The sequence below is a fragment of the Podarcis liolepis genome (assembly GCF_965112155.1).
Source record: "Podarcis liolepis genome assembly, chromosome: 7".
In the NCBI taxonomy this organism is placed as follows: domain Eukaryota; kingdom Metazoa; phylum Chordata; class Lepidosauria; order Squamata; family Lacertidae; genus Podarcis; species Podarcis liolepis.
The window spans coordinates 79614204-79639557 of record NC_139561.1 but is presented as its reverse complement, the minus strand read 5'-3'; positions in this window follow the sequence as shown (position 1 = coordinate 79639557).

Sequence of the window (25354 nt, the reverse complement as noted above, 5' to 3'; positions counted from 1 at the left end):
ACATTGTCTTGAACTGAATCCAGCTACGTAGTTGGTTATCCCTGATTCAAATCCCACCCTCCATTTTCAGAAGACAAGAAGAACCCTGCAGTCTAGCAGCATCCTTCTTGGAGTGGCTGATCAGATGTCCATGGGTACAGGACTATCATGACAAGAGGGCAGTCGCCCACTCCCCCTGTTCTCCCCGAGCAAATGGAAATGGTATATCCATCAAATTAATTGTCACTGATAGCCTCTTCCATAAATGTGACTAGTCCACTCTTAGGTCAATCCAACTGTGGCTTTCACTGCTGATGTGGGTTTTCTATAGCTCAGCCAGTAGAGCATGAAACTCTCAATCTCATGATCGAGTCCCATGGGGGGGAGTTACAGTGGTTGGACTAGATCAATCTTGAGGTCCCTTCCAACTCTACAATTCTATGATTAAGTTGAAGAATTTTACTGATGCAGATTATGCTTCACTTCTTTTCTTTTAAAAAATATTTTTATTACATTTTCAGTGTTTTGTGATCACAATATCCATACATTAATCCATATGCTCAAACATTGCTCTATCCGAGCATCGTCCTCCTCCCACCCCTTTTTCTGACTTCAGTATGTAATTACTTTATTCTTAGCATTTCTATAACCACTTTTTTACCTTCTCTCTTATTTTTATATTTCCCTTTATGAAATGTAGATCAGTTCCTTATATTGTCATTACAAAACATTTCAACTCACAGCTACAAATGTTTTCAGATATTTACAATATTCTTTCATATATAATACAAATTTGCTCCAGTCCTTTTGATACAGTTCGTCGCGCTGATTCCGGATCTTCTCCGTCAGCTTTGCTAACTCAACATATTCCACCATCTTACTCCAACATTCTTCCAATGTTGGAATCTCCCGTGATTTGCATTTCTGGGCCAGGAGTATCCTTGTGGCCGTTGTGGCAAACATAGATTCATCTCCAATTAGACCTAACAAAAATTTCCGATGTCCTGGAGAAGGTAACCTAATGTTGCTTAATGATTTTGCTTGTGTTTAGTAAGTTAAAGAAAAAAGAAAAGAAAAGTATTCTATTTAATGATTAACCCCATAATATCACAAATATTTTAGCTGAGATAGTTGAAAGGAGGGATGAAGCATGCTTAGTGCAGTTCAGAAGCTATGTGCTATATAATATATTATGCAGTTCATAGTTCACTTTTGGTTGAACTAATAACCATTTATTTCAAAGGGATTACAATGCAATTCTATATCTGTCTACCTAGATGTAAGTGCCACTGATTTCAATGGGTCTTACTTCCAGATAAGTCTGTATAGTTTTGTATAGTATAGTACTTCTTCAAAGTATACTTTGGAGTTTTGGTTTCTCTGGCACTTCCCTTTATCTCCACTGCCTCAAACGCTTTTCCAGTTGAAATAACTATTATAATGCTTCACATATCTAACACCAGCCTCATATTGATGGGTAATTATAGTTCAGCATAAATCTCCTCCTTGTGAATTCAATAATTCATATCAATGTGAGGGTGATTCCTAGTGGTTAGAGTCAGGCATTTGGATCCCTGTCTCTTCCTCTCTCTCTCTCTCTCTCTCTCTCTCTCTCTGCTGTTCATGGAGGGAAATGGGATGCAGTACACAGAGAAAAGAGTGCTATCATTGTGGTTATTATGATAAATATAAATGAGTGTGGCAAATAAAAAGTTGCTTCTAAAATGTGTATCCTTCAAATCAATAGTTTGGAATGGGGAAGTATGGTATTTCCTGATATAAAGCATCAAAGTTTTGTTTTTAATGTAAAACTGCAGGCAAGCAGAGATTTGACAGTTTTTGAATGCATGGTTATATCATCTAACCTCAATACAAGATGAAACATCTCTCAAATAAGTGAAATGATAAAAGAGTTAGAACAGGTGGTGAAAGAGACTTGCTGGGCCTAACAATGTTTGTATGTCCAGGTACCTTAGCCTTTTTAAAACACAACATACAAAAAGTCATATTCAAAAGGCAGTGGACTTTTACGCCAATCCTATGGGCCTCCAGCTCTGACCATTTTGCTTTGTAAATGTTCTCATATTCTCCTTATACTTCAAGAGTCCATTCACCTTGGAGGCAAATTTATTTTAAAGCTGATTTAAATGCATACGCCTCAGCAGTCCTGATTTGGCTGGAATGGCTACAGAATTCCTTAAGCTGTCCTGGGTTGTGCCTTGATTCCAGGGTGTCCTGATTTCTCCCTGCCAGCAGAGAAGGGCCACGGAAGTAGCTCCTGGGGTGGCAGCAGCATTGGGAAAGAGACAGGAGGGCTGCTTCCCAAAGCCTAGTTAGTGCTTAAAAGGCTTTGTGGGAAAGGCCGTTTGACTCCAGGATCCTGTCAGAGTCCTCACACCTCCTGCCAGAAGACCTCCTTTTGCGTGGACAGGCGGAGTCCCCAGATCCTGCACGGTCCCCCTGTCATGTGGAATAACGACTCAAGACAACGTGCTATGGGATTAAATTGGCCACAACTTTATTAAATTTCAAATGTGGGTAGACCTTGGCTCAGGCATTGGGCGTTCTCCCTCCCCGGTCCCCAGCCGGGGACCTAGGGAGCATCAGGGTTATCCAGTGTGTGTAGGGAGGGGTGGGCCAGCTCTGGAGAACATATGTTCAAGCAGAGATGGCCGCCCCCATAACGCCGCCGCCGCAGGAGAGAGCAATGACGACCTTTCGGTGTACGGCCAAAGCCTCCCTTCAGAAAACCCCTTTAACGGGGAACCCTGGTATCACCGCCACAAGAGGAAGATGGACAAAAGGATTCTGCCCAAGGCCTGATACCGCCAAAGTTGTGACGTTTTGCTACGGGAAAGGCGAAACCTGCCAATGCAGGGAAATTCCTTTCCAACCCTTTAACAGTGACCTTAACGTAGCAGCGCCTGCATACTTGTGAAGAAAAGTTAACCTGCAAAACCTGTGAAGAAAAGTTAACCTGCAAAATAAGACCTTAACCGAGGGTGGGTAGGGTGGGAGAAGCTCTGGAACCAAGTGAGGATTCTTGGTAAGATCCTCCCTCTATTGTGTGGGCAGGTAATCCCTCCCCTACCTGGCCTGGTCTCCTTGGCAACGCTTCCCCCAGGTGGGATTGGACAACTGACTGAGGTAGGCGGAGACCTCCAGGTATCCCACCTGAGGGAAGGCAAAGCCAAGCCTATGCTGTTGGGGCCGCTCCAGATCTAGGGGCTGCACGCATCCACGCAAAGGGTGCCCCCCGTTTTAAGCGGGGAGCGGTCATTGCTAATTCTTTCAGATCGGAAGAAGGGGCTTACCCAACCATTGCACTGCTCCCACACCTCTGTATTGTTTAGCCTAAGCAGTAGTCGAAACCAACTCTTCAGGGAAGAAGCATATACTCAAGAAGACCCTCATAATGCCTGAGTGATTAGAAGCCAATGAGGAATGAACGAACAGGTGACCGCTGGAAGAAGTTGACTTGGAGGAATTCATGGGCCAAGGAAGGGTGACTAAGGATTCCAATTGGGAAGGACTGGTCCAGTGAGGAGCAGGAAATTATGAAAATAGGGAGTGCATCCTATATTTTTATATTGTAACACAAATCTCTTTTTTCATATTGGATGCAACTCTGTGGGAGTCAGCCAGGTGCCTCTTCCAGTTCAACCACATTTACACTCTCAGTAAGCAGGTACTTTTAATAAATGTGTTCCTCCCTCAGGCTTTATGGTAAAGCTGAGCTGGAAACAAACTAATCCTAACGAGGCACAAAGTAATAAACAATTAGCATGTCACACACATGCTCTTCCCAGAAATCAGGTGAACCTGGAACCTGCTTGTATCCATCCAAGTTTACACTGTCAGTTTTGTAACTTATCAGTACGGTATTTTGTTTTTAATATAGTTATGATAGCTATTTTCCCTCCAGTATGAGAACTAGTAAGCCTCTGAATATCTGTTGTTGCATATCACAGCGGAAAATGTGATCTATAAAGGGATACACATGCATTGATGGTTACCACATTATCTTTGTGGGTCACAAAGTAGTGTTGTCCGTTATGGATACCATCATTGCAAGCTTCCCAACCCCGACTGACACCCCGTCGGTTCTGGCAGCAAAAGACATTGTAGAAGAACTGTCAGCAATGCAGACTTTGCTAAAAGAGTGTTTGGACTGTGCTAAAGAGGCCTATAAGAAATTGTCCGACGCGCACTGACAACCTGGCACCGAGATTAATGTGGAAGATCAGGTGTGGCTGTCAAAACCTGATTTGCCACAAAAGGGCATGTGCAGGAAACTGAACCCAAAGAGTGGGCCCGTTTGAAGTTGTGGACCAGATCAACTCTCTGACTTTCTGGCTCCGATTGCCTGTGTCTATGAAGATTCACCCCATCTTGCACAGATCAGTCTTGTCACCCGTTGTGCCTGCACACCTTTACCAGGCACCTAGACATGGTAGAAGGAGAGGAAGAGTACGAAGTAGAACAAATTCTAGACTCCAGGATGCAAAGAAAGAAGTTGCAATACCTGATTGCGTGGGAGGGGTGTTGACCGGAAGAAAGATCATGGGAGTATGCAGAACATGTCCATTCACCATACTTACAAAGGGCGTTGCATACATGCCACCCCAACTGACCAAAACTACTGGGATGGGTGGAGGAGGGCTCTGGAGAGAACCTGACCCTTCCAGAGAAGAAGACAGTTCAGAATTACAACAGAGGTTTGAGGGAGAACACAGCTCATAGGAAGATGAGGGGAGAAGTTGGGAAATAATGGGAGAGTAGGAGGAGGCAGAGCCGGAGCAGCTGGCTGATACGTTATCACTAGAAAGCGTTTTAGATCCACCATCTCCCTGAACCCTGCGAGCAAAGAGTTCAAAGACAAATGGTCCTAAGAGGCAACCATAGAGGGGGTGGTGCTGTTGACGAATGAGGAAGTGGGAGAGAAGGGGAGTGGAGTTTTACTCAGGACTATGCCATTTTTCCAAGAGGCTGCATTTGCATGTTCTGCAATAAATGAGAGCACGTGTTGCGGTGTGGGCCGCTGGGCCAGGCCTCTTGTTGCCAGGCAGGTTAATAGTTGTTGCCTGCCAATGTGATTGGATAACCGGGTTGTTGGGGCAAATTGTATGTTGTAAATTGGGTGGGTGGGACCATAGTCTTTAAATACTGGTGCACTCTGGTTTCTCTTTCTCTTTGCAGAGTGCATTGGATCAGTTGGATCAGTGCAGTTGCAGCGAGAGAAATTGGTGATATTTGTACCTTTTAAAACCTTTTTTTTACTCAATTTTCCTTCTTTCTACTTACCCTATGCCCCCACACCTCCCCACCTTTACCTGGGGTCGCCTCTGTAAGGGCAGCCTTGCCCTTCCGGGGGGGGGGGGTCCTGCCCCTGGCCCTAGCCTTATCGGAGTTTAGGCCTCTACGCCTGGGGTTACCTTTTCCTTTTGCCGCCGCCTGCAGCTGTGTGCAGGCTCCTCGGGAGTGGCGAGGTGCACCTTGCCGGTCGTCGCACCCCAATTTTTTCTGCCTTATTGCCCTGTGCAGCCCCAAGGTAATTCCTTGATTTTGGGCCCCCTTTGTATTAGTTGCCTCCAGCACTTGGGGGGGCGCGCGCAGGCGCTCCATAGGCTTTCTTTTGGCCGTTTCGGCCTTCAGCGTTGGGCCTTTTCTCAGCCCAAAAAACTTATCTAGGCCACGGAGGGTTGCACCCGTGGCCTTTGGGCACCCCCCCACACCTTAGGTGGGTGAGGGGCTTGCTTCATTTCGGGGGCTGGCGCTTTTGCGCGCGCGCTCTGGCCCTCCGTTGCGAATCACAGTTTATTTCTGTGCAGCAAGGCCGTATTTCAATTTCTTAGGCAACAGCGGCCTCTTGTGGCCAATATCTGTAGCTGCAGCTTTCTTTTTAGATTATTTTTCAGTTGCTGTGTTTGGGCACCATCTACTGGCGACTGAGGTGAATTGCACTCTGCAATATTATTTAGAGATTTAATACTGCTGCTTTCATTCCAGCAGCCCTCCCTCTGGGGTGCTTTATTTCTTGGAATTTTGTTATTTTCTTTCGGTCTATTGACTTTAATTATAAATTCATTTATTTCAATTTACATTTTATTTTATTTATTTATTTTTATTTATTTTTTACTTTTTATTTTATTTTTTATTTTTTTATTTTTTTATTTTTCTTATACCAAGACTATTTTATTGCTTTTTTATATGATATTTATTAAAATTTTCAAGATATTACAAAATAAAAATAGAAAAAAGAAAAATACAAAATAAAAATAGTTACAAACAAGTCAATCTTTCCGTTACTTATCTTTCATTAGCTTGTTTCCCGGACCTCCTAACGCCTCCCTTTTTTGTATTCCAGGTCGGTTTGTTAGTTCAGCAAATCCTTCCCCTCTTTGTTTATCTTAGTCTTTAATCTTAAAATATCGTAACATTAAATTTTTACCTGTTAGTAATCCATTTTTCATATTCCCTTATAGTATTACAGCTAAAAACCACTTCTATCCAACATCATTCTAACATTCATTAATTTTGCAATATTTCTGTAAATAGTCTTTAAATTTCTTCCAATCTTCTTCCACCGACTCTTCTCCCTGGTCTCGGATTCTGCCAGTCATTTCCGCCAGTTCCATGTAGTCCATCACCTTCATCTGCCATTCTTCCAGAGTGGGTAAATCTTGTGTCTTCCAATACTTTGCAATAAGTATTCTTGCTGTTGTTGTAGCATACATAAAGTTCTATCCTTCTTTGGCACCAATTGGCCGACTATGCCCAGGAGAAAGGCCTCTGGTTTCTTCAAGAAGGTATATTTAAAAACCTTTTTCGTTTCATTATAGATCATCTCCCAGAAGACCTTTATCCTTGGGCACGTCCACCAAAGGTGAAAGAATGTACCTTCAGCTTCTTTACATTTCCAACATTTATTATCGGGCAAATGATAGATTTTTGCAAGCTTGACTGGGGTCATGTACCACCTGTATACCATTTTCATAATATTCTCTCTTAAGGCATTGCATGCCGTAAACTTCATACCCGTGGTCCATAACTGTTCCCAGTCAGCCATCATTATGTTATGTCCAACATCTTGTGCCCATTTAATCATAGCAGATTTCACCGTTTCATCCTGAGTATTCCATTTCAACAGCAAGTTATACATCTTTGACAAAATCTTAGTTTTGGGTTCTAACAGTTATGTTTCTAATTTTGATTTTTCCACCTGGAAGCCAATTTTCTTGTCCGAATTATATGCCTCCATTATCTGATAATAATGAAGCCAATCTCGCACTTTGTTTTTTAGTTTCTCAAAACTCTGCAATTTCAGTCTATCTCCCTCTTGTTCCAGAATTTCCCAATATTTCGGCCATTTGGCCTCCATATTGAGCTTTTTCTGTGCTTTTGCTTCCATCGGTGACAGCCACTTTGGGGTTTTGTTTTCCAATAAATCCTTATATCTTATCCAGACATTAAACAATGCTTTCCTGACAATATGATTCTTAAATGCTTTATGTGCTTTGACCTTATCATACCACAAATATGCATGTCATCCAAATACATTATTGAAACCTTCTAAATCCAAAATGTCTGTGTTTTCAAGAAGCAGCCATTCTTTCAGCCAGCAAAAAGCTGCTGATTCATAATATAGTTTAAGGTCTGGCAGGGCAAATCCACCTCTTTCCTTTGCATCCGTTAATATTTTGAATTTTATTCTGGGCTTCTTGCCCTGCCAGACAAATCTAGAGATATCTCTCTGCCACTTCTTGAAGCAATCCATTTTGTCCACAATTTGCAATGTTTGAAACAAAAACAACATTCTAGGCAATACATTCATTTTATCGCAGCAATACGCCCTAGCAGTGAAAGCTTCAAATTTGACCAAATTTCTAAGTCTTTTTTCACTTCCGTCCAACATTTTTCATAATTATCTTTAAATAAGTTCCCATTTTTAGCTGTCATATTAATCCCAAGGTATTTCACTTTCTTAACCACTGTTAAACCTGTCTCATTCTGAAACCTTTCTCTTTCAATCATTGTTAGATTTTTCTCTAAAATCTTTGTTTATAACTTATTCACAGTTTAAATCCTGCAACCTGACCAAATTATTGAATCAATTCCAAAACTCTTTTAGTACTAGATTCTGGCTCCTGTAATGTCAATACTAAATCATCTGCAAAAGCTCTCAGTTTATACTGTCTAGCTCCGACTTGTATACCTTTAACCAACTGGTCCCTTCTAATCATATTCAACAAAACCTCCAGGACTGATATAAAAAGCAATGGGGAAATTGGGCAGCCTTGTCGTGTCCCTTTTTCTATCTTGAATTCCTCCGTCACCTCATTATTAACAATTAACTTGGCCTTTTGTTCAGAATAAATTGCACCTATACCATTTTCAAATCCTTCACCCACCCCCATCCCCTGTAAATTCTTCTTCATAAAACTCCAAGAAATATTATCAAAAGCTTTCTCCGTGTCCACAAATATCAAAACTGCCTTAGTGTTGATATTCATTTCTAGTTTTTCCAAAATATTAATTATATTCCTTGAATTGTCAGACAAGTGTCTACCTGGGAGAAAGCCCACTTGGTCTTTGTGAATCTCTTCCATCAACCCCTTTTTCAATCTCTTGGCCAAAATATCTGCAAAAATTTTGTAATCCACATTGAGTAATGATATGGGGTGGTAGTTCTTAAGCTAGGTCTTTTCAGTCTCTGTTTTCGGTATAAGTGTGATATACGCTTCTTTCCACGACTCTGGTGCCATTTTCCCTTCCAATATTTCATTACAGACTTCCTTTAAAGGTTGTACTAACCACTCTTTTAAGGATCTATAGTATCTAGAAGTCAACCCATCTGGTCCTGGAGATTTGCCTATTTGCATGTTTCGAATGGCACCTTCTACTTCCTGTTCAAATATTTTATAGTTCAACATTAATTTACTTTCTTGAGAGATTTTTTGTAGTCCTTATCTTCAAGAATCGATCTATATCAATTTCTTTCTGTGGCCCTTGTGTATATAATTGTTTAAAGTACCTCTGGAAACAGTTTCTGATCTCGGCTGGGTTCTGTATGTTCTTTCCTTCCACTTCTAAATTTATAATAGTATTTAGTTTTTGTCTTTTTTTTCATTTGCCAAGCCAACAATTTCCCACATTTATTAGCTGATTCAAATATTTTTTGTCTCATTTGTTTAATTTTCCATTCTATTTCCTGATTCATCATTTTCATATATTGTACTTGATATAACTTTATTTCTCTCAAAATCTCCTGCGACTTTGGTTTTGCTCTCAATTTCTTCTCACTTTCTTTTATTTTCTCCAAAATTTTACCTTTCTTCTCATTTTGGCTTCTCTTCTTTATTGCATTCTGTTGTATCAGGAACCCTCTCATAACAGCTTTGCTTGCGTCCCAGATAACTCTTTTTTCAACATTAGTGTTCATATTTATCTCAAAATAGTCTCTCAAAGTTTTTTGGGCCTTCTTAATCACATCTTCGTCTCTAAATAAGGTGTCATTCATCATCTGAAGGAGCCAGTTGATATTAGTTTCATCTCCATCCTTACAGCATTATGGTCGGAGCAGGTTTTTGGACAAATTTCCGCTTTCTTTATCTTTGGTGCCATTCCTCTAGTTACCCATATTTGGTCGGTTCTAGTCCATGTCATCTTGGCTTCAGAAAAGAAAGTTCCCTCTCTTCCCAAAGGATTCTTTGTTCTCCAAATGTCGAATAAGTCCAAGTTGTCTGTCATCTCAAAAAATGTTTTCGGTAGTCTACCATCCTTGGTGACTACCTGTCTTTGTGCCTTATCCATGTTTGTAGATACCACTCCGTTCATATCCCCCATCAAAATCAGATTGTAATCCAAATAGTCCATTAAGGTCTCATGCAACTTTTTAAAGAATTCAGATTTCCCCTCATTCGGTGCATAAACTCCTACTATCAAAAATTTCTCTCCTTGTATTTGAATTTCAATTGCCACAAATCTTCCTTGGTCGTCTTTAAAGATAAATTTTGGTGATAATCTCACTCCTCTTTTTTTAACTTTGTCAGATGAAATAAACTCCTGTCCCAATCTCTTGTTAATCAATACTTTCCTATGTATCCTTATCACGTGTGTTTCCTGTAGGCAAATCAAGTCCAATTGTTCCTTTTTTTGTAAATGAAAAACACTTTTCCTTTTCTGAGGAGAGTTGAGGCCATTACAATTCCAACTTAATAGTTGCAGAGCCATGATGTGATTACTTTGCTTTACCTCCAACTGCACCAAGTGTTTGTTCTTGTTCTGTCGGTGGTGTCACTTTCTCTGAACCATGCAATCCAAAAGATAAATTTGCTATGTCTAATATTCCTCTTTCCGGTGCTCTTGGCTCTTCTCCAGATTCCACTTCTTTCTGTAAGTCTTCTCCGTGGTCTTTCAAGAATCTATCTTTGTCTTCGACTGATCTTATTTTTATCTTTCTTCCTTTATATTTAAAGGACAGGTCTTGGGGAAATTCCCACCTAAAGATGATTCTATTTCTTCTCAGCAGGGCAACCAGGTCTCCGTAGTTAAACCTTAAGTCCAAAAGATGTTTTGGAATGTCCTTAAATATCTCCACACTTGACTCATGTATTTCCAAAGTCTTTCGGAAATGCAGATTCAAGATTTTGTCTCTCTCCTCTTTTGTTCGAAGCGTAATCAAACAGTCTCTCACCTTGTTCTTCTTTCCTCCTCTTCCAAGCCTGAATGCACTCACTATCTTAAATTCTTCCTCCCCCAAATCCGGTTGCCAGAAGTCTGCAAATTCCTGCGTAAGAAAGTCAATCAAATTATCTTTCTCAAGTTCTGGTACAGCCCTGATTCTCAAATTCGTTTGCTTCTCCTTCAATTCAATCATAGACAGCGTCAACCTGTGGTCCTCGAGTTGCCTATATATCGGTGGTATCTTCTCTTCAGTAGAAGTTGCTATGTCCTTTGCTTCTTCAGCTGTCTTTCGGGTCAAAGTAGATTCCTGTAACCATTTCTCAATAGTCTCTGTATTGGTGTTCACCTTCTGTCCCAAATTATTAATACTTGTAGTATTTTGATCAATTTTTACTGAAGCTTCAGCTACTTGTTTACTTAAGTTTTTCGAAGATTCATTAATTTTTACTAGTGCCAAAGCTAAAACGTCTTCAGACGACATTCCTTTTGATTTAACTTGTACAGGTGCAGCCCCTGATAATCCAGATGGTCCAGAAGGACCAGATGTTGAAGCTCTTCGCTGCGACCCCATATCTGTACGAAAGGATCTGCCAGACCTCGTAGTTTTTTCCTGAAACAACTCTAACTTTCCTCTTCCATCTGCCATAACACTCTAATTAGAGTCCAAGGTCAGTCCCACGGCTAGGATTTGTTTTGAAGTGGAAAATTCCCCTGGCCCAGTTGTTATTGTAACAATGTCCAACCTCCTCTAGGGGGACACAGTAACAGTCAAAACTTGTAACTTTGAAAAGAAAATAACCTTTTTAAATCCCCTAATTCACAAAAAGATGACAGTTTCAATTGCGCTTAATCTCCAGTTACTTTAAAACCAGGAGAAGTCCAGAAACACTGTATCTCTCTTGCAGAGTTAGCTGTCAACAGTACTCTATTTGCCAATAGTGCTTTTCACAGAACGGCATTCCTTCTCCCTAGGCAGTCCGTTCCCAGGTTCTAAGCAGTGGATTTTAGCTTCCTTTCCTCTCTTTTTTTTGCAGATAAATACAGTTCAACCCTTTCCCCCCTCCTCTCCTGCAATCCAGAGGGGAGATCACTTTTCTGATGTTAGAATTTGAGTCCTTTTTCAAGCGTCTTTCAAAGTTTCCGCTTACAGTCTCTTTGATTTGATCTGTTTGCAAGAAACAGAAGGTGGACTTCCTGTTTATGCCTCCCCGCTTCGGTGCCGAATTAATTGTTTTCTCCCTTTAAGTCCAAGTTTATCCTACTCACGGGTAGTTGCTTTTGAAGTAGAACTGTCCCAGGAAAAAGTCAGCGCTCTCCGATAACTGCTTCACTCCACGGAAGAAGCAGTCGACTTTCAGCACCGCGCCGCTCACCCCGTTTCGCTCCGGAGCCCGTAAATGGGTTCCTTCACAAATTGGGGGGGCACAAAAGGTGTCCGCCAAGTCCCACATTCACAGGCTTCACCCGCCTGTGATTTTTGAAGGGTCCCCGCTTCGCCACAGCAATGCAGACCCGATCCCGTGGAGCTGGTCCCTTAGAAAGTCAGAGGGAATCCGCCATTACCGATGGTGCCAACCCGGAAGTGTTGTCGACTATTTCATTGTTTAGTGCTATTCATTAATCTTGCTATTCTTCTATTAACCAGACATGGCCCCGAAGAAGGCTGCTGGGAAAAAGGCTGCTGGGAAGAAGGCTGTGACAGTCGTCTCCTCTAAGCGGCCCATTAAGGGTCTGTCACAATCGCTGCATTCTCCCACCCCAACTCAGTCCGGAGGCCAATTGGAATCTCTGGTATCAGGGATAGCAGGTGACCCTGTGGCTCTAGCACATCTTGCTGCGGAGGTGGACGGCCTTATTCGACGCTGTGCCTCCCAACCATCGACTTCGCTTGTGCCTGCTCCCACGGCATCTGCTTCTTCCCCTGTTCTGTTGTCATCTAGTGAAGATGAGAGAGAAGCATTAGTGACTGGGGATTTGTTGGCGGAACCCCCGTCTCAGTCCCTTACCTTACCTGTGCCTCAGGTTGGCCCTAGGGGGGGGGAGACGTTCAGCTAGGCGCCACTTGGGGAAGCGGGCCAGGGGGTCGACTCCTGCCAGGGCAATCTTGCCAACTCAGTCCTCCCCCGTTCTACCGTCTGGTTCGGGTCTCTCACAGGATTTTTCTATTCAGTCTACCTCAGGTGCTGCACAAGTTGGGGTTGACACGGACTCTTCAATGGAAGACAACTTGCCCGTTCCTACGAAATCATCTTCTGGGGGGCACTGTCGCCGTAAGAAGAGTTCCAGAAGGCGTTCCAAGAGGAGGGTCGAGACTTCATCTTCCTCCACTGGTATGTCTTCTGAGAGTTCAGGGGACGAGACTGACGCCTCTCTTGACCTTTATTGGGGTTATGGAGAAGCCGTCGGCGGATTGCCAGGGTGGGCTTGGCAACACAGGGCTAATTCACATAGGGCTAGGTATGGGGCAATCCTTGATTGCCGCGACGGTAGACTGGTCCCTGATGTAAGGGTCTCTACTAATTCTGTTAGGGACATTATTCCGGGGGCTCATTTGTCCTCCAAATTGCAGTCCAGGATTTTGAATGGCCGCTATGCGGACATTTTTGACCTGGCACCGCCGACCGTGAGCTTGGACGCTCAATATAAGGCTGCTTCCGCCCCAAAGAAGCGGACGGTGTTTAAGAAGGCTGACAGGACATTTGAGCGCTGGTTGGATAGCTTCCAGGTCTTCGCTGGAATTGTCTCGGCTTCTTATCCAAGGAGAGCTTTGCATCTCTTTGTGTACATGTCTATTGTGCACTCGGCTTATGCCATGGCCGGAGAGTTGGCGGCTATGAATTACGATGAAAATTTTCGATGCCGTGCTGCCCGTATCCTGACGGCTCAATGGGACCGCAGGGATTTGGATGTATGGACCACTTATGTGGTTCCACACTTTGAGAAGAAGACCTTAGATCAGTCCAAGCAGAAGGCAGCTCCTGTTCGGCCTAGGCGTAAGATAATCTGTTGGGATTTTAATAAAGGAGGGTGTCAGCGACAACCCTGCAGATATCCCCATACAGGCGAGAAGTGCAGTGGGGGTCACCCCACTACCAACTGTCAGGGTGGCCGGCGGCCCTTTCGAGGGGGAAAGGGGGGCTCCCAGCAGCCCCCAAAGGCCACTACCCCCGCTTCCTCCACTGGAGCTGGAAAGTAGGGACTTATTGTCTACGGCCTATACGCCGGTAAGATTGTCAGCGTCGTTGCCTTGGCTGCAGTCTTATCCTAAGCGCGAGGCTGCAGACTATTTGAGGGAAGGGTTTTCAATGGGTTTTAGGATTCCTGTAGCCATGGCGCCCATGGCATGGAATCCTTGCAATCAGAAGTCGCTGTGGGAGATGCCTGACATTGCCCGTAGGGAGATTGGAAAGGAGTTGGCCTTACGACGTATGGCTGGCCCTTTTACGTCACCTCCGTTTCCTAATTTGCATATTTCACCTTTGGGTATTGTCCCGAAGAAGGCTGCGGGGGAATTTCGCCTTATTCATAATTTATCTCACCCTAGAGGCATGTCAGTAAATGACGTCATTCCCCTGGAGCTGTGTTCAGTGAAATATGCATCTCTTGATCAGGCGATCAAGATGATCAGGATATTTGGCCCTGGGGCCTTGCTGGCGAAGTGTGACATTGAGTCGGCATTTCGCCTGCTGCCTATTCATCCTGAGGACTTTTGGCTGTTAGGATTCCAATTTGAGGGGAAGTTTTATTTTGACAAGGCTATGCCTATGGCCTGTTCCATAGCATGTGCTGCCTTTGAGTTTTAGTACCTTTTTGGATTGTGCCTTGTGTGTTAAGACTTGCCTGGGGGGCGTGTCCCATTATTTGGACAACTTTTTGTTGGCCTCAGCACACGACACGGGCAACTGCGTTGTGTTACTGGAGGCCTTTGCTTCCCTTATGGGAGACCTGGGGGTCCCCTTGGCAGTGGGTAAAACAGAAGGCCCAGCTACTCAATTGACATATTTGGGTATTCGGTTGGATACCAATGCTCAAACATCCAGCTTACCCCTAAATAAGATACCGTATTTTTTGCCCTATAGGATGCACTTTTCCCCCTCCAAAAATGAAGGGGAAATGTGTGTGCATTCTATGGGGCGAATGCCGGCTTTCGCTGAAGCCTGGAGAGCGAGAGGGGTCAGTGTGCACCAACCCCTCTCGCTCTCCAGGCTTCAGGAAGCTCCGCGCAACCCTCGGGAGACCGGCTCTGAGGGTTGTGCAGAGCTGCCTGCAGTCCTGGGCTCAGCGCAGCTCTGCGCGGCCACCGGGAGCCAGGCGCAAAGTCCCGCCCCGCTCCCGATGGCCACGCAGACTGCCTACAGTCCTGGGCTCAGCGCAGCTCTGCGCGGCCATCGGGAGCGGGGCACGAAGTCCCGCCCCCCTCCGGATGGCCGCGCAGAGCTGCCTGCCGTCCCCGGCTCAGTGCAGCTCTGCGCGGCCACTGGGAGCCGGGCGCGAAGTCCCGCCCCGCTCCCGATGGCCACGCAGAGCTGCCTGCAGTCCCAGGATCAGCGCAGCTCTGCGCGGCCACCGGGAGCCGGGCGCGAAGTCCCGCTCCCGGTGACCGCGCATAGCTGCCTGCAGTCCCCGGCTCAGCGCAGCTCTGCGTGGCCACAGGGAGCCGGGCGCGAAGTCCCGCCCTGCTCTGGATGGCGGCGCAGAGCTGCCTGCCGTCCCGGGATCAGCGCACTTCTCCCCATAGCCATCCCCACAAGCTCGGGGGACAGCGGGGAGGCAGAGCGTGCCTTCCCGCTGTTCCCCGACCTGATTATTCCAGCCCCGCACCTGGGGGGGAAATAAATCTTTTTTTCTTTATTCCCCCCCCCAAAAAAAACTAGGTGCGTCCTATGGGCCGGAGCGTCCTATGGGGCGCAAAATACGGTAACTACATTGTGTAAGGTTATTCAGGAGATTTTTCTGTTGCGGAAGGTTACTCTGAGGCAGCTTCAGTCATTATTGGGTCATTTGAATTTTGCATGCAGAGTGGTGGCGCCTGGTCGCCCCTTCTGCTCCCGTCTGGCCAGGCTCACGGCTGGGTTATGGGCTCCACAGCATCGAGTGCGACTGTTCGCGCAGGTATGGGTGGACCTGCATGTTTGGCTGGAATTCCTAGAGGAATTCAATGGTGTATCCTTGTGGCAGGACGTTTTGAACCGCCACAATGATTTTCAGGTGCACTCTGATGCTGCTGGTTCATTAGGCTTTGGGTTGTACTGGAATGGGAGATGGTGCGCCATGTGGTGGCCGCCCGAATGGCAAGGGGAAGCGATTACGTGAGACTTAACATTTCTCGAGTTTTTTCCCATTGCAGTAGCAGTGCATTTGTGGGTCGCTGAATTCAGGGACTGTCGGATTTGTTTCTGGTCCAACAACCAGGCGGTGGTGAACGTGCTGGCAAAAAAGTCGTCCCGTTCTCCCAGGGTGACGGCCCTTCTGCGGGCCTTTGTTTTACATTGTCTGAGGTTTAATATTGTGTTTTCGGCACACTTCATCCCCGGTATATCTATCGAGATTGCTGATGCTCTATCCCGTTTTCAGATGGAGCGATTCTGGTCCCTGGCTCCAGAAGCTCAGAAGCTTCCAGAGTATTTTCCTCCGCACCTCTGGAATCTTGGCAGCATTTAGTCATGCAGGGAGTAGCAGCTTCCATTTCTGCGTCCACTTTGCAATCCTATAAAAAGGCTTCGGCTGACTTTTTAAAATTCACGCAGTCGGTGTCCAGCAATTTTAAACCCCCTCCTTCCACTTCTCAGGTCCTGCAATATTTAGCTCATTTGTTTCAGCTGGGCCGCACTGCCAGAACTCTGAGAATTCATTCCGCAGCAATCTCATTTTTTAGCAAGTCTTTGTATGACAAGGATCCTTGTAAAAGGTTTGTGGTGCATAAGGCCATGGAAGGGTGGGGCAGACTTGCCCCCCCCCAGGACGGTTGCCAGGCATCCTGTCACCTTTGAGTTGTTGTCCAGAATGCGCTCCAAGTTGAGGAGTGTGTGCTGGTCTAAATATGAAGCACGCCTTTTTTCAGCGGCGTTTTCATTAGCATTTTTCGGAGCCCTTCGGGTGGGAGAGGTTGTAGTGGAGTGCAACTCAGCTGCTGGTTCCCGTGGGTTGTTCTTCCAGGATATTAGCGTGTCCCCCCTGGAGTGGAGACTATTAGTGCGCAATTCCAAAACTGACCAGTTGGGTTGGGGGGAGGTTATCTGCCTCCCTGCCACTGGGGAGGCGGGGCCATGCCCTGTCAAGGACGTAAGGAGGTACTTGGCCTTGAGGCCTCCTGGGGATGGTCCCTTGCTCATGCATGAAGGTGGTCACTCTCTGGCACGTCACCAGTTCACAAAAATCATGTGTAAAGTTCTTGCAGCGTGTGGGATCTCGGCATCTGGTTTTGCCCCTCATTTTTTTTGCATAGGGGCAGCGACCATGGCAGCCCATTGGGCTTTGTCAGCTGCCAGGATTAAGGATCTGAGGAGGTGGAAATCTGATGCCTTCAATGGTTATGTGCATAACAAATGTTGATTTTGTTACTAATGCTTGTTGTTTCCACTTGTATAGAGAGCTTGCGCGAAGTCCATTGCACTGTTAGTTCAGGTTAAAACCGGATTGGTAGGAGCACTTGAGATGAGGTCTGAAGGGAAAGAGAAATAAAAAATACCAGCCGCCAGGAAAACCAGTTATGCTCTGAGCAAGGGTAAGAGGGTAACTAACCCATTAACCAGAGGCCTTGGAAAAGGTGAGAAAGTGGTGATGGAGAGTAGGATGGTCCTGACCTAACAACCAGAGGCCTTGGAAAAGGTGAGAAAGTGGTGCAACCTCATGTTATGGACGTGAGACTAGGGAGGGGGGCCTTATACGCAGGGGTTGATGATTCTCACGTGAGAAGCTAGATTAAGAGATAAACATGTATAAAATACACTTCCGTGTTGAAGAGAACGATTGCAGGTAATGTCTGAATGTAAGATTATGGAGGGTAGTGATTGGTGGATATCCGTGAGGTTGTACAGTAATGCACGGTATACATAAATATCCTTAAGTCAAGTATATAGGTTAATAGTACTTAAATAATAGTCGTATGGTATATATATGTATGCACGAATAGTTAATATGTATTATGTAAAATATATAGAAGCTAGTATCCCTCGCCGGTCCGCGTCTGGATAGTGGGACACAGCATCGTTCATTGGGCTGGCATCAGAGCGAGGAAATCTACCAGGGGATCGTGCCTCGGCCTCCCTCAGAACGTGCAAGTGTTATGGATTTCCAGACGCGGAATGCTGTGGGAAGAGTTTTTGCTGCTTATTGAGTGTCGGCTGCTTTCTTCCCCTCCCCCTACGGCCATAGTGGTACAGCTGGGGGAAAATGATGTGGCAACTGTTGATTGCCTTTCTTTACACTCCATTATCATGAGGGATTTGGAGCATTTGGCTGCCTTGCTTCCTTCTGTGAGAATTATTTGGTCTCACTTGTTGCAGAGGCAATCCTGGCGCGGTGTTCCCCACCTGGAGGCCGCTGAGAAGGCCAGAAAATGCATTAACTCTGTAGTGTGCAAGAAGGTTTTGGAGCTGGGTGGCTTGGTGATTCCCCACCCTAGCATTTATTTTCAGGTGGAAGCCCTTTACCGGGTGGATGGAGTGCACCTTTCTGATTTGGGGAATGATATTTGGTTGGATGCTGTGGCTGAAAAATTGAGTTCCTAGTTGGGTTTGTGAGTGGTTGGAGGCGAGTTTTAAAGCTCGTGTGGCGGTTAGGCATTGCTGGTGGTGGAGGGGTCAGGATAGGCTGTCCAATCAGGGCTGTCCAATCCCTGTCATGGGACCAGGGCCAGCAAGCTTTCGGGGAGCTGCTGGGGTGAGCGGTGTGGGTCCGACGCTTAGGTCAAATGACCCCCAAGTTTGACTTTCCCTTCTACTGGCTACCGATCGGACCTCGGGATGTCAGTTCTGTCCCAAGCGGGGGGACAGATAGTCATAACCAATGTCTAAACAACCACTCACTGATTTTGAATTTTAATAAAGTTGTGGCCAAAATAGTGCCCAAAAACCAAAACTAAAATTACGTGTTATGTTATTTGGAGTTATTTGAGGGGTGGCCCGGGGACCTACACACGCAAAGCATGTTCTCCAATAAATGAGAGCATGTGTTGCGGTGTGGGCCGCCAGGCTAGGCCTATTGTTGCCAGGCAGGTTAATAGTTGTTGCCTGGCATTGTGATTGGATAACCGGGTTGCTGGGGCAAATTGTATGTTGCAAATTGGGTGGGTGGGACCATAGTCTTTAAATACTGGTGCACTCTGGTTTCTCTTTCTCTTTGCAGAGTGCATTGGATCACCTGCCCGCCCTCTTTTCCGGTTGACCTTGCTTTGCCTGTCATGGGGTCGTCTGCCTTGGGATAAGATAGAACTTTTAAAAGTCCTTGTCACCCCATTCTCGGGGTTCAATTCCTCTTTGAACCTGTTGCGCAATAAACTTTGACCTACAGCTATTTGCTCCAGTTGGTGGCTGGACTCTTTCTTTGTTCCACAGGGATCCACGGGCTCTGCCCGCCGAGCTGGGTGGCTGAGCAGCCTCGCACCCAGATTTTTCCCGTAACATGTCTGAAAGGTATTTTATCTTTTGTGATCTCTTCAGCTAAAACAATAAATAATAATTGCACTTGTATCTGAAAGAAAGAGATCTGTGTGATAATAATTTTAAGGTCTTAGATATGTTCATAAATGTACCAAGCAAACATGTACATAAATATATAAACCACATGTCTGAAACCCCACAGAAAAAAGCCCTGAACAAATTGAACTTTCTCTGCAAGTTCAAAGTGGGAAACCTCGCCATTGTCTCTTTCCTCACAAATCCTGTCTTGAGGGCACATTTAAGTTATGAATAGGGTGTGAGCCTGTGACCTGGCTCAGGAACTATTTATCATTACAAAAGAGTGTCCAGGCTCCCCAGGCAATCCAATCAAGTGACCATTAAACAGGTAACCTGCCAGACAGGAGAAAAACAATGACAGGAGATAAACAATGCACTCAGATTTCTGCTGTAGACCCCCCTTTCTGTAATGTAGGTATGATGTGTCTGGGGGGTGGTCTTGAGCTACGCCCCTTCTGTGATGTATGTATGAAGTTTCTGGGTGTGGTCTTGAACTCCAGGGTGGGCAATTTAAAATGTCTATATAAGGGCGGACACACCTGCGTTCTGGGTCCTCCTCCTTTCCTGTGTGTGAGGGAGCACCCTGTTGCAACAGAACAATAAAGATCAGGCTTACTAGCTGCTTTGCTTCTCATTATTCGCTGGTTGGCCTCTGTTATTTTCTCCTACCAGTAGGGAACCTACGTAAGGACTCTATCTGGGCTCTTGGATACCCCATAAGGGAAAAAGGACTGATTTTGTTTACAACATCTGAGAACCGGCATTTTATTTTCCATTGTAATGATCATAATGAAAACTTAACTGTTTTTAATGATACACTACAAGGTTCTTTGCAGGTAGAATCCACAATCCTCACATCACGACCCCTTTTTCTCTGCCCCTTGCTTCCCTTTATTCCTCCAAAAGCAAAAAAAGAAAGAAACAGAGATCCTCAGTCCTGGATTTCACCACTAGGCCTCCAATCCTCCTCATTGCCATGGATTTTGGAATACACCAGGAGGAGGTCTACACTGTCCCATTCACCCTTCATGTTCAAGCTGGTGTGAGATTCGTGAAGCGTTATAGCATCTTTCTTTGGCAATCTTAAGGAAATATATCCCAGCTCCGATAAAAGATCTTTTTTCCTTAACGGCACAAAAATCTGTTGTTGCACAACCTTGGAAAACTTGGAAAGTGACATTGTAGAGCTTGTGGATAACTGGATAAAAGGAAAGAAATGTTGACATTAGTCCTTTGCCCAGGTACTAGGAGATTGTGTCTGTGATGATGAATGAGAATTTTAATAAGTTAGTTTTAAAATGTGTATATTTAAGAAATTTGAAAAATATCATAATTTCATCAGAACATGAATCTACAAAATTTTGAACATTAGAAGTTCAGGTAAAAAAGTAACTCAAATGTAATTTAAAATCGCTATCATACCCAAAGGACTCTCAAGACATCAAGATTATTAATAAACAGGTTATAGTTATAAAATATAATGAGATTAGAGGATCTGAAAGCAGGCTTAATTAATAAGATTAACCAAATCAAATTCTTGTGGGCAGGTGAGTTGCAATAAAATGGGAGGAATTCTACCCCTGCTATCTCCTGGACATGTGAAAAGCCACATGCTGTGGCCACACAGCAAAATTTGAAAACAACACTCCCTCTCTGGTGTGTGAGCCTTGAGTGTGTGAACCTAGCATGAGTCCACAGTGGGATGCAGCAGCTAAAAAAGCTGTGTGAGGTTCCAAAAAGTAATGCAAAAGTGTCCTCCTTTTTATTATGTTATGTTAATTTAATTATGTTTATAAATGCTATGTTTTCTTTTAACTTAATACTTGCAATGTGCTTCTGAAATAGTTGTGTATTAACACTGGTAGTACCTTTGAAAGTTTGTCCCTGCTTTGTATCATGTAAAGGAGTGTAAACTGCTTGTAATCCAATTAAGTGCTGTCTTTGAATTTACTATTGCTTTGCCTGCTGAGAGATGAATGGCCCAGGTAGGTCCTGCATTTGAAAGGATCAATAAACAAAGGGAAATGTTTTTTGTTAGGATAGTGTGAACAAGATATTTTGTGTCTGATAAGTATTTAGAGTGACCCTATGAGTGAGAGTTTTATAAAGGTAAAGGTACCCCTGACTATTAGGACCAGTTGCGGAGGACTCTGGGGTTGCGGCACTCATCTCACTCTGTAGGCCGAGGGAGACGGCGTCTGTCTGCAGACAGCTTCCAGGTCATGTGGCCAGCATGACTAAGCCGCTTCTGGCATACAAGAGCAGCGCACGGAAACACCATTTACCTTCCCGCCAGAGTGATACCTAAAGCATTGGTTCCTTTTGACCAGATTAACATGCCAAGGAGTAAGGTATGAACTGGGCGTCAAAAGGAACCAATAGGAATTAGAGGAGGGACAAAGGGGGAGATGGGGGGGGAGATGCTGTTTTAAAACCAGTGCCTGGGACAATTAAGGTCTGATTAGCAGATCTCAACAGCTGGAGTTGTCTTTCATTTTTCCATTGTCTCTCAAACAGTTGGATGCCAACTCAGGCTCCCTCATTGCCCCACACTGTGATCTAAGCATCCAGAGAGTCCTCCTTTTATTTTACCATTTCTATTTGCATGTTAACTACATCTAACATGAAGTAGGTGAAAAAGGGGAATCTCAAGAGCCAATCAGGAACTCCCGTCAGAATTCTTACTCAGCCCTCAAGAGAGACACTAGCAAAGCCCAGGCTGTAAAGGGCAGGAGATGGATGATCAGAAAGAAATGAGAGCAGTGGCAGCTCAAATGGCCTGGACTCCTCTGCCTCTTCACTCCTGGGGCAGATCAGCCATATGCCCCTCCCCTGTTCATTCCAAATCTCCTCTTTTCAGGAAGGAAGGATTTGGCAAATTTGCCCTCCTCCAAACAGCATTATTCCTCAAAGGCAAGATTTAGACACATCAAAAAAGTGATTCATTAAAAAATGTGTTGTAAAACCCATTGGCGAAACACAGGACACAGCAATGCCATCTGGTTTCACAGTGTGTGTGTATACATATACATATATGCGGGTGGCACTGTGGGTTAAACCACAGAGCCTAGGACTTGCCAATCAGAAGGTCGGTGGTTTGAATCCCCGTGACGGGGTGAGCTCCTGTTGCTCGGTCCCTGTTCCTGCCCACCTAGCAGTTCGAAAGCACGTCAAGTGCAAATAGATAAATAGGTACCATTCCGGTGGGAAGGTAAACAGCGCTTCCGTGCACTGCTCTGGTTCACCAGAAGCGGCTTAATCATGCTGGCCACATGACCTGGAATCTGTCTGCAGACAAATGTCAGCTCCCTTGGCCATTAAAGCGAGATGAGCGCCGCAACCCCAGAGTCATGCGCGACTAGACCTAATGGTCAGGTGTCCCTTTACCTATATATATATATATATATATATATATATATATATATGCAGGTTTTGGTGTCTTCGGGTGTCTTCCCGTGTAAGAGTTGGGGTGTCTAGGCGACGTTTCGACGAGGTCTCACTCGTCATCTTCAGGCTGGTGCTTTCGGCTTCTTGTTACTGGAACAGAGCAGGATCTCAGTGTTTGAGTTCCTATAAATACTGTTGAGGGGGTGTGGTGTATAGCCTCCAACGTTCTGGGCAGAGAGGAAGTTCCCAGGTTAGTGTGCCTTTTCTTCTTTTGTTCCTTAATTACTTGAGGGATATCTTGAGTGATTTCTTGAGTGATATTCTGAGTACCACTTAGGTGGGTCATTAAGTGTGGATTAGTTGCTAAAGCTTTCGTGTCTTGACCTCTTGAGCTTGTGAAGAGTTTTTCTGAGAAGATGGCTGTACTGCATTTAGTTGTGCTCTGGCTTGGCTTCGTGTATAGGGGCGAGCTGTGGTTTTGTGCCCTGTGCCAGCCAGATCTGTGTAGGGATAGCAGGGGGGTGCAGCATCCGGAGGTGCCACTATGGTTTGGCTACTGGATGGTGTCTGTAATTTATCTGTGGAGAGGGTCTGGGTTTGGGTCTGGTGTGGTTGATTGGTGATGGCGTTCTGTGTGCCTCTGGTTCTGGTGTCGGTTTTTGTGGGGAGGGCTAATTTCCAGATGTCTGGCAGGCGGGACGTGTCGTCACCCTTGTTCATGTTGTGAGGGTGTTTCTCTATCTCGATGGCTTCCATGATTATTCTCTTGTGGTGATGTTCCATGTTAAAGAGCAATTTGGAATCTGCAAAATTAATTTCGTGTCCTGTTTCTTTCATGTGTTGGAAAAGAGAGGAAGTTTTTTCTTCTTTTTTGACGGCATTCTTGTGTTCTGCGATACGTGCATTTATTCGTCTGTTTGTTTGTCCAATGTACGTGGCTGGGCAGACTTTGCAGGGTATTTCATAGACCCCTTGGTTTTCCAACTGGATTTTATCTTTGGGGTTTCTGAGGATATTGGCTATTTTTTGGTTGGTGCAAAAGGCTGTTTTGATATTGTGTTTATGGAGGATTTTGCTAATTTTATCTGTAGTGCCCTTGATATAAGGAAGGAGGGCCATGCCATTGTTTTCTTCTGTGTCTTGGTTTTTGGGGGGTGTTTCTTTTTGGATTAGCTTCGTAACCCTGTTTTGCTGGTATCCATTGGCGATTAACACATTTGAGAGATTCTGTAACTCAGTTGTCAAGTGGTCTTTGTCAGCCAGGCGTTTGGTTCTGGAGATGAGAGTCTTGGCTACGGAGTTTATTTGTGCAGGGTGGTGGTGTGATTGTGCATGTGAGTAGCGGTTGGTGTGTGTTTTTTCCCGGTAGATAGTGTGTCCTAGGGAGCCATCAGGTTTTTTGTAGATTAGGACGTCAAGGAAGGGAAGTTGGTTGTTGGCTTCTATTTCCATAGTGAATTGTATTTTGGGGTGTAGGCTGTTGAGATGTGTGAGGAAGTTATCTAGTTTTTCTTTCCCGTGTGGCCAAATTACAAAGGTGTCGTCAACATATCTGAGCCAAAGTTTGGGTTTGTGTTCTGACTTGTCTAAAGCATTGGTTTCAAAGTGTTCCATGTACAAATTTGCGATGACCGGTGAGAGGGGTGATCCCATAGGTGCTCCTTCTATCTGTTTGTATCTTTGTCCATTGTGGATGAAGTACGTGTTGGTTAGGCAGTGGTTGGTCAGGTCCAGGATGTATTCGGGGGGATTGTATTTGTTTTGAATGGCTGTCAAGGCTTCATTAATGGGCACTTGTGTGAAGATAACTTACACAAGTGCCCACTACTAGATAACTTCCTCACACATCTCAACAGCCTACACCCCAAAATACAATTCACTATGGAAATAGAAGCCAACAACCAACTTCCCTTCCTTGACGTCCTAATCTACAAAAAACCTGATGGCTCCCTAGGACACACTATCTACCGGAAAAAAACACACACCAACCGCTACTTACATGCACAATCACACCACCACCCTGCACAAATAAACTCCGTAGCCAAGACTCTCATCTCCAGAACCAAACGCCTGGCTGACAAAGACCACTTGACAACTGAGTTACAGAATCTCTCAAATGTGTTAATCGCCAATGGATACCAGCAAAACAGGGTTACGAAGCTAATCCAAAAAGAAACACCCCCAAAAAACCAAGACACAGAAGAAAACAATGGCATGGCCCTCCTTCCTTATATCAAGGGCACTACAGATAAAATTAGCAAAATCCTCCATAAACACAATATCAAAACAGCCTTTTGCACCAACCAAAAAATAGCCAATATCCTCAGAAACCCCAAAGATAAAATCCAGTTGGAAAACCAAGGGGTCTATGAAATACCCTGCAAAGTCTGCCCAGCCACGTACATTGGACAAACAAACAGACGAATAAATGCACGTATCGCAGAACACAAGAATGCCGTCAAAAAAGAAGAAAAAACTTCCTCTCTTTTCCAACACATGAAAGAAACAGGACACGAAATTAATTTTGCAGATTCCAAATTGCTCTTTAACATGGAACATCACCACAAGAGAATAATCATGGAAGCCATCGAGATAGAGAAACACCCTCACAACATGAACAAGGG